Source organism: Rattus norvegicus, chromosome 9 (assembly GCF_021556685.1).
Source record: "Rattus norvegicus strain SHRSP/BbbUtx chromosome 9, alternate assembly SHRSP_T2T, whole genome shotgun sequence".
NCBI classification, from domain to species: Eukaryota; Metazoa; Chordata; class Mammalia; order Rodentia; family Muridae; genus Rattus; species Rattus norvegicus.
The window spans coordinates 70073224-70086253 of record NC_141542.1 but is presented as its reverse complement, the minus strand read 5'-3'; the positions used below and the strand labels follow the sequence as shown (position 1 = coordinate 70086253).

At 44.6% G+C, this 13030-nt stretch overlaps 1 protein-coding gene across 6 annotated transcripts in view; it reads right to left on the bottom strand.

Moving 5' to 3' along the window:
* The window catches only part of Slc39a10 (solute carrier family 39 member 10), a 123365-nt gene that overhangs the window by 44157 nt on the left and 66178 nt on the right, over window positions 1–13030 (bottom strand). The window contains 1 exon segment of one of the 6 annotated variants that reach the window (NM_001108796.2): window positions 4480–5067. The exons of 3 other annotated variants lie outside the window; for them this stretch is intronic. The gene's annotated coding sequence lies outside the window, so the exon portion shown is untranslated. 6 annotated transcript variants of the gene reach the window in all.

Genomic DNA, 13030 nt, shown 5'->3' with positions numbered 1-13030 from the left:
ATAGCGAGGTATCTTTTAAAGGGACTATAAAGCACACTCATGTAAGTGAGTAATTATAAAATCTTCTACTACTAACTTTTAGATAACCAACCAACAAACAAAAAAAACAAAAAATAGAAAAACAACCACCCCCTCCCCAAAAAAAAGCAAAGAAAAAGAAGGAAAAAAAATGACTGGCAGAAGTTACCTGTACTTTTGAATAAACCTGGAGCTACTGTTAGCATTCTGTTAGAGCCAGAATTCTGTTACGGCAAATACATAGGTGAATGCCAGCAGCAAACCACTGAACTGAGAATGGAATCAGAGAAAGGACTGAAAGAGCTTGAAGGGGCTTGAGACCTCATATGAACAACAATGCCAAGCAACCAGAGCTTCTAGGGACTAAGCTACTACCCAAAGACTATACATGGACTGACCCTGGACTCCAACCTCATAGGTAGCAATGAATAGCCTAGTAAGAGCACCAGTAGAAGGGGAAGCCCTTGGTCCTGCCAAGACTGAACCCCCAGTGAACGTGATTGTTGGGGAGCAGGTGGTAATGGGGGGAGGATGGGGAGGGGAACAGAGAAGGGGAGGGGGAGGGGTTAGGAGGATGTTAGCCTGGAAACCGGGAAAAGGAATAACAATTGAAATGTAGATAAGAAATACCCAATTTAATAAAGATGGAGGGGAAAAAAAGCATTCTGTTAGAACATTTTTTAACAATAAAAAGTTCATTAAGTATCCAGTTCCTGTATTTGGGTAGTTCTATTAAAAATAATTATGCAAATAACATTCTATACTGTTGTGTGGCAGTGTAGAAAATAATAATGGTTGTAGTGAGCTGGGAATGATTTCAGTAACCTCGCTGTTATTTAATCCTTCTTATTTCAGTTTTATACTGCTTTATACCTATTGAACATACTTTTAAGTGTTCCAGTGAAATATTTTATTTTAGAAAAATCTAAGCATGATTGTGGTCCAACCACAGATCTTACAGAAACAAATATTTTGGAAAACTGATAATTGGCAATATCTGAACCATAAAAGATGAAGAAGTCTAGTGTTAATGATAAGAACCTAGAGACTTTTTTTTTCAAAAATTAATTTTTAAAACAAAGTCACCATGTGAATTTGACATTTTCAAACTTTTATTATCTGCACAACATAAAAGTTACATGGGACAAATTAAGCCAAAAAGTTTACCACTCTTTTCAAGACAAGGAGCCCAGATTAGATAAAGGAAACTGTTCATATACAAAGCTAACTTCCAGCCCTTACCTAATTTTAACTGCTTTTGCAATTAAAAACAAACATAGCCTACACACTCTTTCGGGGGGTATGTGATTCTGCCAATCCAATTTTCCCCATATTTGGAAAACTGGGGACTAAATGTAATCACAATCAATTTTAAGAAGATGCTTTCTTATTGGCAGCAGTGACCAGCTGGTGGAAAGCCATAGCTAGGTACATCCATGGAAATGCAGTCTAATTAAGGACAGGTGCCAAGAAACGTCAAAGCAAAGCGAACACTAGGGGGCAGCAAACTGTTGAGGATTGTACCGGGCAATCAACTCAGACACAAGACTGATGAGGATATGAGACTGTATTCACTCATTTTGCTCTAAGGACTAGAGATAGAATTCAGGAAGTCATCTGCTAAGACACACCCCAGCCTCTTGTATATTTCTAATGTGAATTACACTGTAATGAAAGATGGCTTAAAATTAAATCACTGTGATCAAAAGCTGCTCTAATTGCCTCTGTTTCTCTTCCAGTTGCAATTGTCTTTCTCTAACATTGGTCCAAAGCACTGTGACAGAGTCCTTTTGATACAAAACTCACTACTTCCACTTCTGCGGTAGGCACCACATGGATGACTAGTATTTTTACCCAAATGATTTTAAGTCTATGCTGAGTTTGAACTGAAAGTGTCATGGCATAGGGATTCGGGTAAAGGCTTCAGGAATCTGGCTTTGTAAAGAAACCAAAACATACACAGGTAAGTACAGGAAAGAAGTGGAGAAAAGGCAAATCAGCTATTACATATCAGTTACAAATTTAAAAGATGTATCCTCTCAAAGGACTAAGGAGTAGAAACCATTCAGTATCATCCTAGGGTTAATCAATTATCAGGCAAAAAAGAGGGAGGTTTGGGGGTTTCCTAGAGCAATGCTTGCATGCTAAACATTAGGCCTTCTCAAAGTACTTCAACCAGGGTTTAAAGTCTGCTGAGAGCCGAGGGTAACCTCAAAGACTGAGGAAGGTGATCTATGAGTTCCAGGCACACCTGAGCTACACAGGGACGGCACTGAGAAAAACCAAAAGTCTGGACAAAAAAGCGGGATGAGGACAGTAGTTTACAATCTATTAGTGGACTAAGGCTATAAGAAGGAAGACCTAATGCAGGCAGCGCCTCGTTATAAAATCTACAATGTTCTGGGAACTAAAATGCAGGGATTGTGTCTTGATAGGCCTCGGTCAAACTCAACCTCAGGGAAAAGGTTGTAAAATTACCTTCGGTCTAAGTACACTGGCTCATACAAATTAAACGTTGAACTCATGTTTAGAATTGGGTCCTTGACCAAGAAATTCTCCATTATTTAATATATCCAAGTATCTCCCAACTCACAACCAGAAGTTGGCGACACTTCCGGTCCTGAACACTTCGTGAAAAGGGTATTCACTTGCATAGCTCGTGATACATACACTTAAGCTTGAACATCTCCATTATCTGCAGTACTAACGATTAAGCCTAGATTTGTGCAAACCCCGGGTAAGTTTCCTACCACTGAGTTATTTTACTTAACTTTTAAGACAAGCTCCGGGACGCGAACTTGCCAGCTTCCTTCCTCAGTCCCCCGTAGCTGGGTTTATGTCTGTGCCTTATGTACCACCCGAGAAATTCTCTTTCAAAGTAGCGCCAAAACCATTTATTCTTGAACATGGGTTCCTAACCATGATTAGTTGAAAGAATTCAGTTTTGTCAATTTGGGGAGAGATTAAAACCACTGAAATTCAGTTACTTTCTAGTGAGGAAGTAACTTCCTGTTTCTAGGCCAAAATCAGTGATACAAAAACACTTAAATCCTTCAAGTATAGTTTTTAATTCTTGCTAGTTTAAAGTTAGTCATTATTAGGCAGGCCAGTACAGTTGATATTTAATGTTTTATTAAAGCATGGTTTACTCCATCAAACCATGTAGTTTCCCCATAACTGTTTCAAGGTAAATCAACAACTATAGAGATGTATCCTTACCTATCTAAAGTCACGATGAAAAACCCTTCAGTCTAGAAGACATAAAATGTTAAAAAATGCCCACCAGCACATTTTATTTCCTTCACAGCATTTCACTGATGTCTTTCGCCCTGGTGTAACGTCCAAAGCACACCGGAAGTGGGGGTGTGGGGGGTGGATTCCCAAGGTCCAGGAGAAATGACTCACAAGGTAAGTGTAGAATAGGGGAATCCTGACATTACTCTGTACACCGCAGTTTTGCTTTGTTTAGGCTTCCCAACGGCACTGTTACAATTCTAAGCCTCCAGCTCTTGTATTACTTTTTTCTTAATTATCGTTAGATACACATCCAAAAAGAAAACATACAAGAAACCTGTCACCCGCTAGTTACCGCACTTAACAATGGAGACATAAATGTAAGTTTCTAGAAGACGGTAGGTTGTACTGTCTGTTAACTCATGCTTTGTGTCACTTGGAGCAGACACTTTGGTGAAGGACCCTTCCAAATCGGTGGTGGGGCGTCCTGCGGTGAGATTTCTTCCACGTGCCCAGCTCCTTAAACTCGGCCCATGTGGACAGGCTCCCACGTGAACGCGTCTTCTCAGAAGCCGCAGGAAGCCCTTCCACGTCACGCCACCCGACGCCTCGCCAGGCTGGGGAGTTCCGAAGACCCCCCAAGGGAGGAGCGAGGCGTGGAGCGGATGCGGACCCCGCGGCGGGCCGGCCACTTCCCTCCGCTCCCAACCGCGCCCACGCCGCCCTACACCCTGGTGCCCGGGAACAAAGCCCGCGGCCGGGCCACGGTCGTCTCACGACCAGGGCTCGGGGACCGGTGGACTGCGCCACAGCTCCCGCGCGCTCCATCGAGCCTTTTCGGTTGGCCCGGAGCTGAGCGGCCGCCGTCCGTTACCCCCCGCAGACGAGCCCCTGGGACCTGCCTCGGGTCCCGGGTCCCCGTACGGCGGCCGCGGGAAGCCCGCGCAGCCCTCAACAGGCGCCACCCGCCCCGCGTCCCCGCAGCAGGCCGAGGGACACGGGTCCCCACCGCCGCCCGCGGCGCACTCGGCTGGTCCCAGCCCCACGCGCTGCTCTCCTGCTCGCCGCCACCGCCTGCAGCAGCTGCGAACACACGAGCCCCAGCCCGGAGGCCCCGGTGCCAGCCCCAGCCCGGCCTCCCCTGCCGTCCCGGGACTCCCAGGCTCCGCCGCGCACGGGGCCGGTTCTGGGGGAGGGAATGTAAACAAATCGGGGTTTTATAGTTACCTCACACTCGAGTGCCGTGTGCATCTCCTCTCCGCTCGGTACCAAACCCCGGCTGCACCCAGTCGTGTATTCTCCAAAGCCGCCTGCGCTATCTGCGTCGCGGAGCCTAGTGCGCGAGCCGGCGCTCTACGCCGGCGGCGCACTCAGTCTGTTCTGGCGCCCTGCGCAGCCGCACCCTGGCTGCCTCAGCTCTACGCCAGCGGCGCACCCAGCCCTCTCGGGTGCCCTGCGCAGTCGCACCTCGGCCTGATCAGCGCTACGCCGGCGGCGCACTCGCAGCGTCCAGCCATCCACTTCGCGGACGCGCCTGGCGTAGGAGAGCCGCGGCACCGGGGGAGCTACACCGGCAGGCGGAACTGGAAGAAATTATATCTACGCAAGTTGCGGAGCCCTGTAGCTCCGCGCTAGTTTTGTTCGGAGAAAGGACTCCTTGGGGGCAGTTAGGGCGGCTTCTAACGCATGCGTGGAGCGGCCTTGGTCGCCTCTCCTGGCCTCGCACGTAGGTTGCTGAGGCCTTGGGCTAGCGGATGAGACATAGAAGCCCGGAAAGCGAGCGTCCTAGGCCAGAGTTTCGGAGAGATCAATTAGGTTTACTGATCTGTACGCGGGTTAAACAACTATATTAAATTAACTCCGCCCCCTCTGCCCCAGCAACCGTGCCAGTCTGGGCAAAACTAAACTTTGGTGCTTTGTGCAAAGTGTTTTGCATAACTCCCCCCACCGCACCCCCATTTAAAGAGCACTTACAATGGGTTTTCCTGAACAGAAAGGTGTTGACTTTAAAAGTGTCACGTAATTATGATAGCTTTGGGTACCCATCCAAGGACTTTCCCCAACCTTAACTACTGGAACAGTTTTACACCCAAAGGCAAGACCCCGATCCACCCAGCAACACCGGTGGACTCATGCCTACATCCTGCGGGTTCTTGCATCCCTTTGCTCACACCGCCATTCTCAATGGCCTCCTCCCCTCTTAAGCAACTAACAACCCACAATTTTCTTAAAAGGAGGCTGGGCAAACCTTTTGCTTCATTATTCATTGCTCTGCTTCCTGGCTTTTAATTCATGTCTAGGCTTATTTGTATTCTGCCCAGAAGCCTGTGTTTCTGTATTCAAGCTGAGCGCACTTACTAGTGAAAGTGAATTCTGGGGGTGGGTGCTTTATGGACCAACAGGGTGCATATAACTCTGAGCAATAGTAATTGCCAGCTTTATGTGTCAGGTACCTTCAACATGCTTTCCATGTATATTAATTTAATACTCCTAACAGACTGAAGAATGATTACCCAGGAAGTAAAGTCCTAGGGAATAAGGAACTTGCCTGAGAGAACTGAGGAGAGGCATAGAGAGGCATAGAGAGCCAAACCTATTCAGCATGGCTACCGCGGCCTGTCTGGCAGCCTCGAACTCCTTGAAAGAAGCTGTTTGCCTTTTGTTTTTACCTGTGTATGAAACAGCTTCCAGGTGCTCAATAAATATCTGACTGAAAGCACACTGAGCTTCTCATATCCCTCTTTCTCTCACATGGAGAAGCCAACCAATCCATGACCTAACTCCGGCTGCCAAAGGAAGACATTCTGAGAAGTCATGAGGCCTTGCCCTTAGTGGAAGAAGATGGTGGAGTGACCACAGTCCTCAAACCCAGGAGTTAATCTGGGGATTACACAAACAGTAATGACTTCAGTTATACAGGATTTATCAGTAGATCCTTTTGGTGCAAAGCATAAAAATATCCAAATTGCCGTGATATTTTAAGGCTTGTAATTATCTGATAAAACACATTGTCAACTTCTTTAAAATATATAACACCTTCCAAACAAGCTAGAGCTCTTGAGCCAGTGTTCCCAGCACCACCAGTGTTTTGGGGATATTTGCTTACAAACCAAGTGTTCACCTGGTTTGCACAGGTTTATCTAAATACTCGGTTAAACACTGAAGTGTGGCCATGAAAAGCAATCAACAGCCACAGCCGTTAGTGGGATTCTTCCATACTCCCCAATCTCTCACGGTCCTTTCAAAATTTTCCAGAATTCCACATTGTGGCAACTAGAGGGCTAAAGCTTCAGTCACAGCATTATTTCATGTATATGTATCTGAAATTTAAAGGTACCCGTTTTACCTCTATGAGGCAGTATAAGGAACCCAACGAACCCTTTAGTTCTTCCAAGGATTAGAAAAGAGCCAACTATAACAATGGAAATATGAATCACAGCCCACCTTGGACTTTAACTGTCACTAAGGGAAGCCCACGGCGGAGGCCCAGCTTTCCTTCTAATTTTGGAGAAAGTGCTTCCCATCCACAGCACAGTTACGGTGGTAATGAAATCTACAAAGGGCAGGACAGAGTCCACGGAATCAGACCTTTCCAACTCAGCTGTTCTCTTCATGAATCAAGATTACTAATAACGAATGATTTAAAAAAACAAAACTACTTGAATTCGGTTGAATCTAAACACTGATTTTCCGAATAGGTTTGGATCAGCCTAGAGAAATCATTAAGAGAAGAAGAGTAAACGGAGTGCAAACCAAGGCACCGAGCACAGGAATAGATATTTAAGACCTGGGAAGGGAAGGTGTCAGGGACCTGTAAGCACAGATCTGAATGTAGGCTTCAAACTAACAGTTACCCATCATTTCTAGAGGCTCTGTATTCATACTTGAGGGTGAAATCCCAGCTCTGCAGATCTTCCTGTTTCTCAAGAGCAAGACTTAGTGTCTGAAAAGCCAACTCTTTGACATAGCACAGGAAGATAGGCCAACATAGCCTCAGTAAGGGACAATTTTGACTGATTGCTGGGCCTAGGACATTAGGTAATAATGTCAGAGATCTGCAGAGGCAGACTGAAGCTATGAAAAAGCACACATTTAAGCACTCCCCACCCAGAAACAGAAAACTGGCTTCAGCATGATGTGCGAAGTTGACTATTCCATTAAAATAGCTGCACCCTGTCTCTGGTCACAGTGCTACTAGGAGAAGGGCTTTCCTCTGTTGCTGAGGCAGGAGCCATAGCAGAGAAGCTGTAGAGCTGCCTCAGATTCACTCCAGCATGCCTTCAGAGTAAAATGACCCGACTCATGAGAAAGAGGAGCATTCGCTCAGAAGAACGAGTGAAAGCAAAGACCCATGTAACATCCAGAGGGTTTCCCGTACCAAACCTATTTATTATGCATGCCTACACGCCCCTGGAATCCCGTATTTAGCCCTTGAGGGCTGGACCTTGAGACCCAATGACTTTGATCTTGAGAGAAGTCCAGGCATTATTCTATTTATTTACGCTGCTCATGGAGTATATTTTTTTCAGGTGTTTTGGGAAAAAACTTCCAAGAAAGCAGCAAGTGTGCCTAGATTCTAAGGGTGGAAGAGTGGAAGGCTGCAGAACGAAGATAAACAAATAGCCCGCTTCTCACTCTTGCTCTCAGCCAACAGTTCCCACTCAAGAGTATTAAAATGAAGAAAAACAGGCTTGGTGGCCCCTTCAGAAAACACAGGAGCCAGCTGCCACCGGGTGGCCAGTTTAGATCCTTTAAAATCCCAGCTGCACAGGCTGACTTGGCCTTCAAAAACTCAGCTCCTAGTGCAAAGGAGTCAGAAACAAAAGCCGCAAAAATGATCATATTAATATTGCAAACCTTAAGTGGATTTACAATGATTACACTTCAGTTTAAGGGAAATTACCAACATGAGAACAATTAACCATGAGTTACCATTAAATATCTTAAAAGTTTATTAAACTAGTTGAAACAAATAAACATGTATTAAAGATTCATTTTTAAAATGTCATCACTGGAAAACAAGTTTCCGATCTTGCACAAAGCTTTCTGATAATGAGAACCATTTTACAACTAACATCTACAAAAATGAGCAAATCTGTCGCTTGAACCAAGAAACACTTAGCAAACATTGCCTACTTTTATTTGTTAAAACTTTGACAGCAAAATATGCAACAACATTGTACATTTTAGGGAAAGCAATAAATGAAGTGTTGAAATGAGTAGCAATTTTTGGGCAGGAGAGATAGATGGCTCGGCAGTTCAAGTTCATTTGTGGATCTTATAGAAGACCTGGTTCAGTTCTCGGCACCCATGCAGTGAGTCGTAAACATCTATAGCTCTTGTTCCAGGGGGTCCAGTGCCCTTTTCTGACCTCCACAGGAACCAAACACATACATAGGGCACAGACATGCATTCAGGCAAAACATTCATACCCAGGAAGAAAATAAAGCTATTTTTACAAAGTGTCATAGGAATTTCTGAATTCCTTTTACATTAGTTTTACTTCTAAGTGAAGTAGCATGCTTTATTTAAAGCTGCTTTTCTTTATAGCAAAAAAAGAATCAGCAATTCTTTTCCTCACACAGGTTGGGAGAAGTTTGAGGTAATTTCCCATGATTATGGAGAACCCATCTGGCAATGCCCAGCAGTGCCTGACTCGCTTTCTTTCTTGTGGATGATCTCACCCATAGCATCTGATGATTTCATACTCAAGTTTCATTCTAATTATAAGGATAAGGACATCGTTTCTCCAAGCAGTTATATTTCATAGTCTGCCTTCCCACCCTTAGCACATGAATATGTGTGGTTTAAGAAGTGTCAGGTAATATTCCATGTTTTAAATATAATTCATTCCTGTAAAGTGGGTACCATGGTGCCTGTCCATTTTATTGAAATCCCAAGAAGGCAGAGCCGGGATCCCAATCCTAGGTGTTGGTGCCTGGGATAGTACTCACACTTCTGCTTCTGATGTCGAGGCTGTGCCAGAGACTGGAGAGAGAGCTTAGTCCATAAGGTGCTCGCCACACAAACATGGAGGCCCGAACGTGCTCCTGAGAACCCAGTGAAAAGCTCGGAGTGTGTTGACAAGTATCTCTAACCCTAATGATGGGGTGATGGGGGTTCCTGGCTAGCCATCTTAGCCTACTTGTCAATTTAGAGGCAATGAGGAAAAGACTGTCTTAATAAACCAAGATGGCCGGCACCTGAGGAACAACACTGGGTGCTGTTCCTTGGCCTCCGTGTACAGGCACATCTGAATACATGTACCACCCAAACACACATACATGACTGGGTCAGGCCTGAAGATATCTAAACACTTTCTCTGAAATGGTAGTAATTACAACACGAAAGAAAAGGGATCCATGAACTGTCTCTTACCAGTCTTTAAAGGCTGTGGGTCAATGGAAACTTTAAATGTAATGGTAAATGAAATAAAGAATAAAAGCAAAAACATATCAAGATACTTGGATTGTGAACTCTTGTCCTTTCCTTTTGCTTTATCTTCAACTTCACCGGCTTAAATCGACTCTGAGGGTGATGTTCACTTTGGTGTTTTAAATCAGAATTGTTGAAGTTTTGCCTTTTGCTGTCTACTGCTAAGTGTGGGCCCCAAGATCTGGAGTCCGCTCATAGCCCCTGTGACCCTGACCCAAGTTATTTCTGATTGGTGAATAAAGATGCAAACAGTCAATAACTGGGCAGAAGAGACATAGGTGGGGTTTAAGTTTCCCTGGCTTGGGGGAGGGGGAGAAGAAGGAAGAAGAGGAGGAGGAGGAAAAAGAGGAAGAGGAGGAGGAAGTGGAGGAGGAAGAGAAAGTGCAGGAGGGAGAAGAGAAGCCACCATGGGTTAAGTGAGACATAAAAACGTGGCCCGATGGGCTGGTCGGTTGGAGTTAAGAACAGCTCAGATGGAGCATAGTAAGCAGTAAGTGATAACTCAGAGTTCTTGATAGGAAAGTAGATTCTACCAGCGCGGAGGCAAGGCATCTGCCCAGCTTTTGTAGGGATTAAGGAATATTGTAAATACAAAGACTGAGTGCGTCTCTTGTCCTCGAACCTAACTAAGGTAGGTAGAAACCTTGGGCTGGGATTTAAAAAATGTCTACAACACATAACGTCATTAGCCAATCCACTGTTACCTTCCTTTGAAAGCTTCCCTGCCTATCACGGCCATTTGGTCTTGTTGTTCAGGTATATATTTATATCAGTAAAGTTATAGTAAAAGTTAAGCAGATCAGGTGTGCGTTAAGGACTTCCTTCCTACAAATTAAATATAGGCATCTAATGTGGAATCAGTCAGGACTAGATGGGGTTTGAAAAATTATACCCAAGATTTAAAGTGAAATTAATTAGTGTGCTTTAGAAAAACAGCCCAGCGTTGAGGGAGAGATAAAATCTCAAGCATGACTCTGAGCTTCTGTTACATGCAAGCCACTGCATTAAGTAGTTGGGATACCAGGGTGGACAAAACGAGACTCTGGCCCTTAAATAGCTTATGGTCTGGTGGAGGAGGTAATTAAAGGGGTAATTATACGTACAGTGGTGAATGCTAGGCTAGAGCGAGGTATGGTTGCTATGGCAGCAGAGGTAAAAATGGGTTATACTCAGGCTTTAGCAACATCTGACTTAAGGGTGAGTGGAGCAGAGCCAGGTAAAAACACAGGGTCATGGCGATGATCCTTAGGGAACTGAAAGGGAGTCAAACAACACTCTCTGTCTCTTCATCTCTCTGTGTGTGTCCGTCTCTGTGTTTATCTCTGTCTCTGCCTTTGCCTTTCTCTCTCTCTCTCTCTTTCTCTCTCTCTCTCTTTCTCTCTCTCTCTCTCTCTCTCTCTCTCTGGAATCGGGTATTTTATTTTGCATGGGGGATTAGGAGTGGTGAGACAGGACTGGCAAGCAGGGCCTTTGTGTACAAAGTTAAGGCATCTGAATGCTGGAGTACATTAAGAGCCTCAGAAGAATTTTAAGCAGGCAGGTGCTGTGAGCCCAGGCAGGAAGGAAGATTAGTGTGGTAGCAGGGGCAGTTTGTCCCCTCCCCAAAGATGTCCAGGAACCTTCATGAATGTTAAGTCAAAAAGAAATAAAAGCTGGTCGTGGAATTCAGGGCCTAACTTAATTACACAAATACCTAAACAAGGAAGAGAGAGGGAAAGGACGAAAGTCTGCAGCGGACAAAAGGAGGAGGTAAGATGGCTCTGTGGGAAAAGGTGCCTGCTGCCGTGCCTGACTACCTGATCTGAGAACCCACCTGAAGGAGAGTGAGAACCAACTCCTGCACACTGTCCTCTGACCTCCACACTTGCACTCATGGCCTCCGCCCTCCGAGACGTTTAAAAATAAGGCAGAAAAATAACGGCCAGTGGTGCTGTATACAAACGGACCGTGGACTAGCCTGAAGAAACTAGCAATGGCAAAAGAGTTGGAGCCTCCCGAAAGAAGGTTTTAAGATACCAAACCAATGGAGACATGTTATAGCAGTATTAGAAAACTAAAGTTAGAAAGCTTGAAAAATGGGAAGTGTTAAAGAGATAGAAGCCAAATTGACCCTAAGCTATACTCTGTTCCCATGGCCTCTACCTTCATTGTCATAATCTATAAGAGGGGCTGGCTTTCACAGGGTTTGGGTTTGTTTACTTTCTATCAGGTGGTATCAATGTAACACGTACATTAAGATTAGCAACCAAATAGAAATGTCTGTTCTAAGATGAATGAATCCTAAAACCATTATGCTAAGTGAAATATGGCAGTCGAAGCATAAGCAGTGCACGGATGACCATCTGTGAGATACTACAACGCCCAATTCATAAAGATCGAAGAAGAGAGGGGCTGCCGTGGGGAGGGGAAACCCCGACGGAATGGCTAGTTAGCGTTTAGTAGGTACATAGTGTCTACTTGAGATGATAAAAATATGATCAAAATAAACTAAAATGTTGCAATAAATACAAAATAAACAAATATACTTCCTAGTGTGTATAGTATTCAAGGAATTAGAATTTATTATTCCACATAAATGATTACATAGAGTTTTTGTTGGTTGCTTGGTTTATTATTTGGTTGTTCCTTGAGATAAGGTCTTATGTACCCTAAGTTGGCCTGGAACTCACAATGTAGCCCAGCATATTCTCTACATTGATCCTCCTGCCTCAGTGCTGTAAACTGTTGAAATAAGGTGTGTGCTACCACATAGGCTCTGTGGAGCAGGACCCAGTGCGTGTTGAGCATACCTTCCACTAGAGCTATTCCAGTTAAATAGAGTTTTTTTGTTGTTTGTTTTTTTGTTTGTTTGTTTGTTTTAATTTTGTTGCCGGGAATATAGGTGCAACCTTTAATCTCAACACTAGGATGAAAATTCAGTTTGCTCTCTATGAATTCAAGGCCAGACTGCTTTGTACAGTGAGTTCCAGGACAGCCAAAGCTACAGGTTGGGACTCTGTCTTGAAAACCGAAAGGGAGGGAAGGAAGGAAGGGAGGAATGGAGGAAGGAAGGGAGGAAGGAAGGGAGGAAGGAAGGAAAAAATGTCATTTTCTTCTTGGATTTTAAGAACTTCTTATATGAAACCATAGCTTTGTCACTGGGAGCTTCTGAGACCACCAAATATTGGCAATTACCAGAATCAGAATAATGCTACTATGCCACTATTCATCAGCCCAGTGCCCTTCCCACTCTGTCTTTCCCTCGCCCTCTTTCCGTGTGTGTGTGTGTGTGTGTGTGTGTGTGTGTGTGTGTGTACGCGCGCATGTGCACACATGTATGTGTGTGGAGGTCAGAAGACATGTG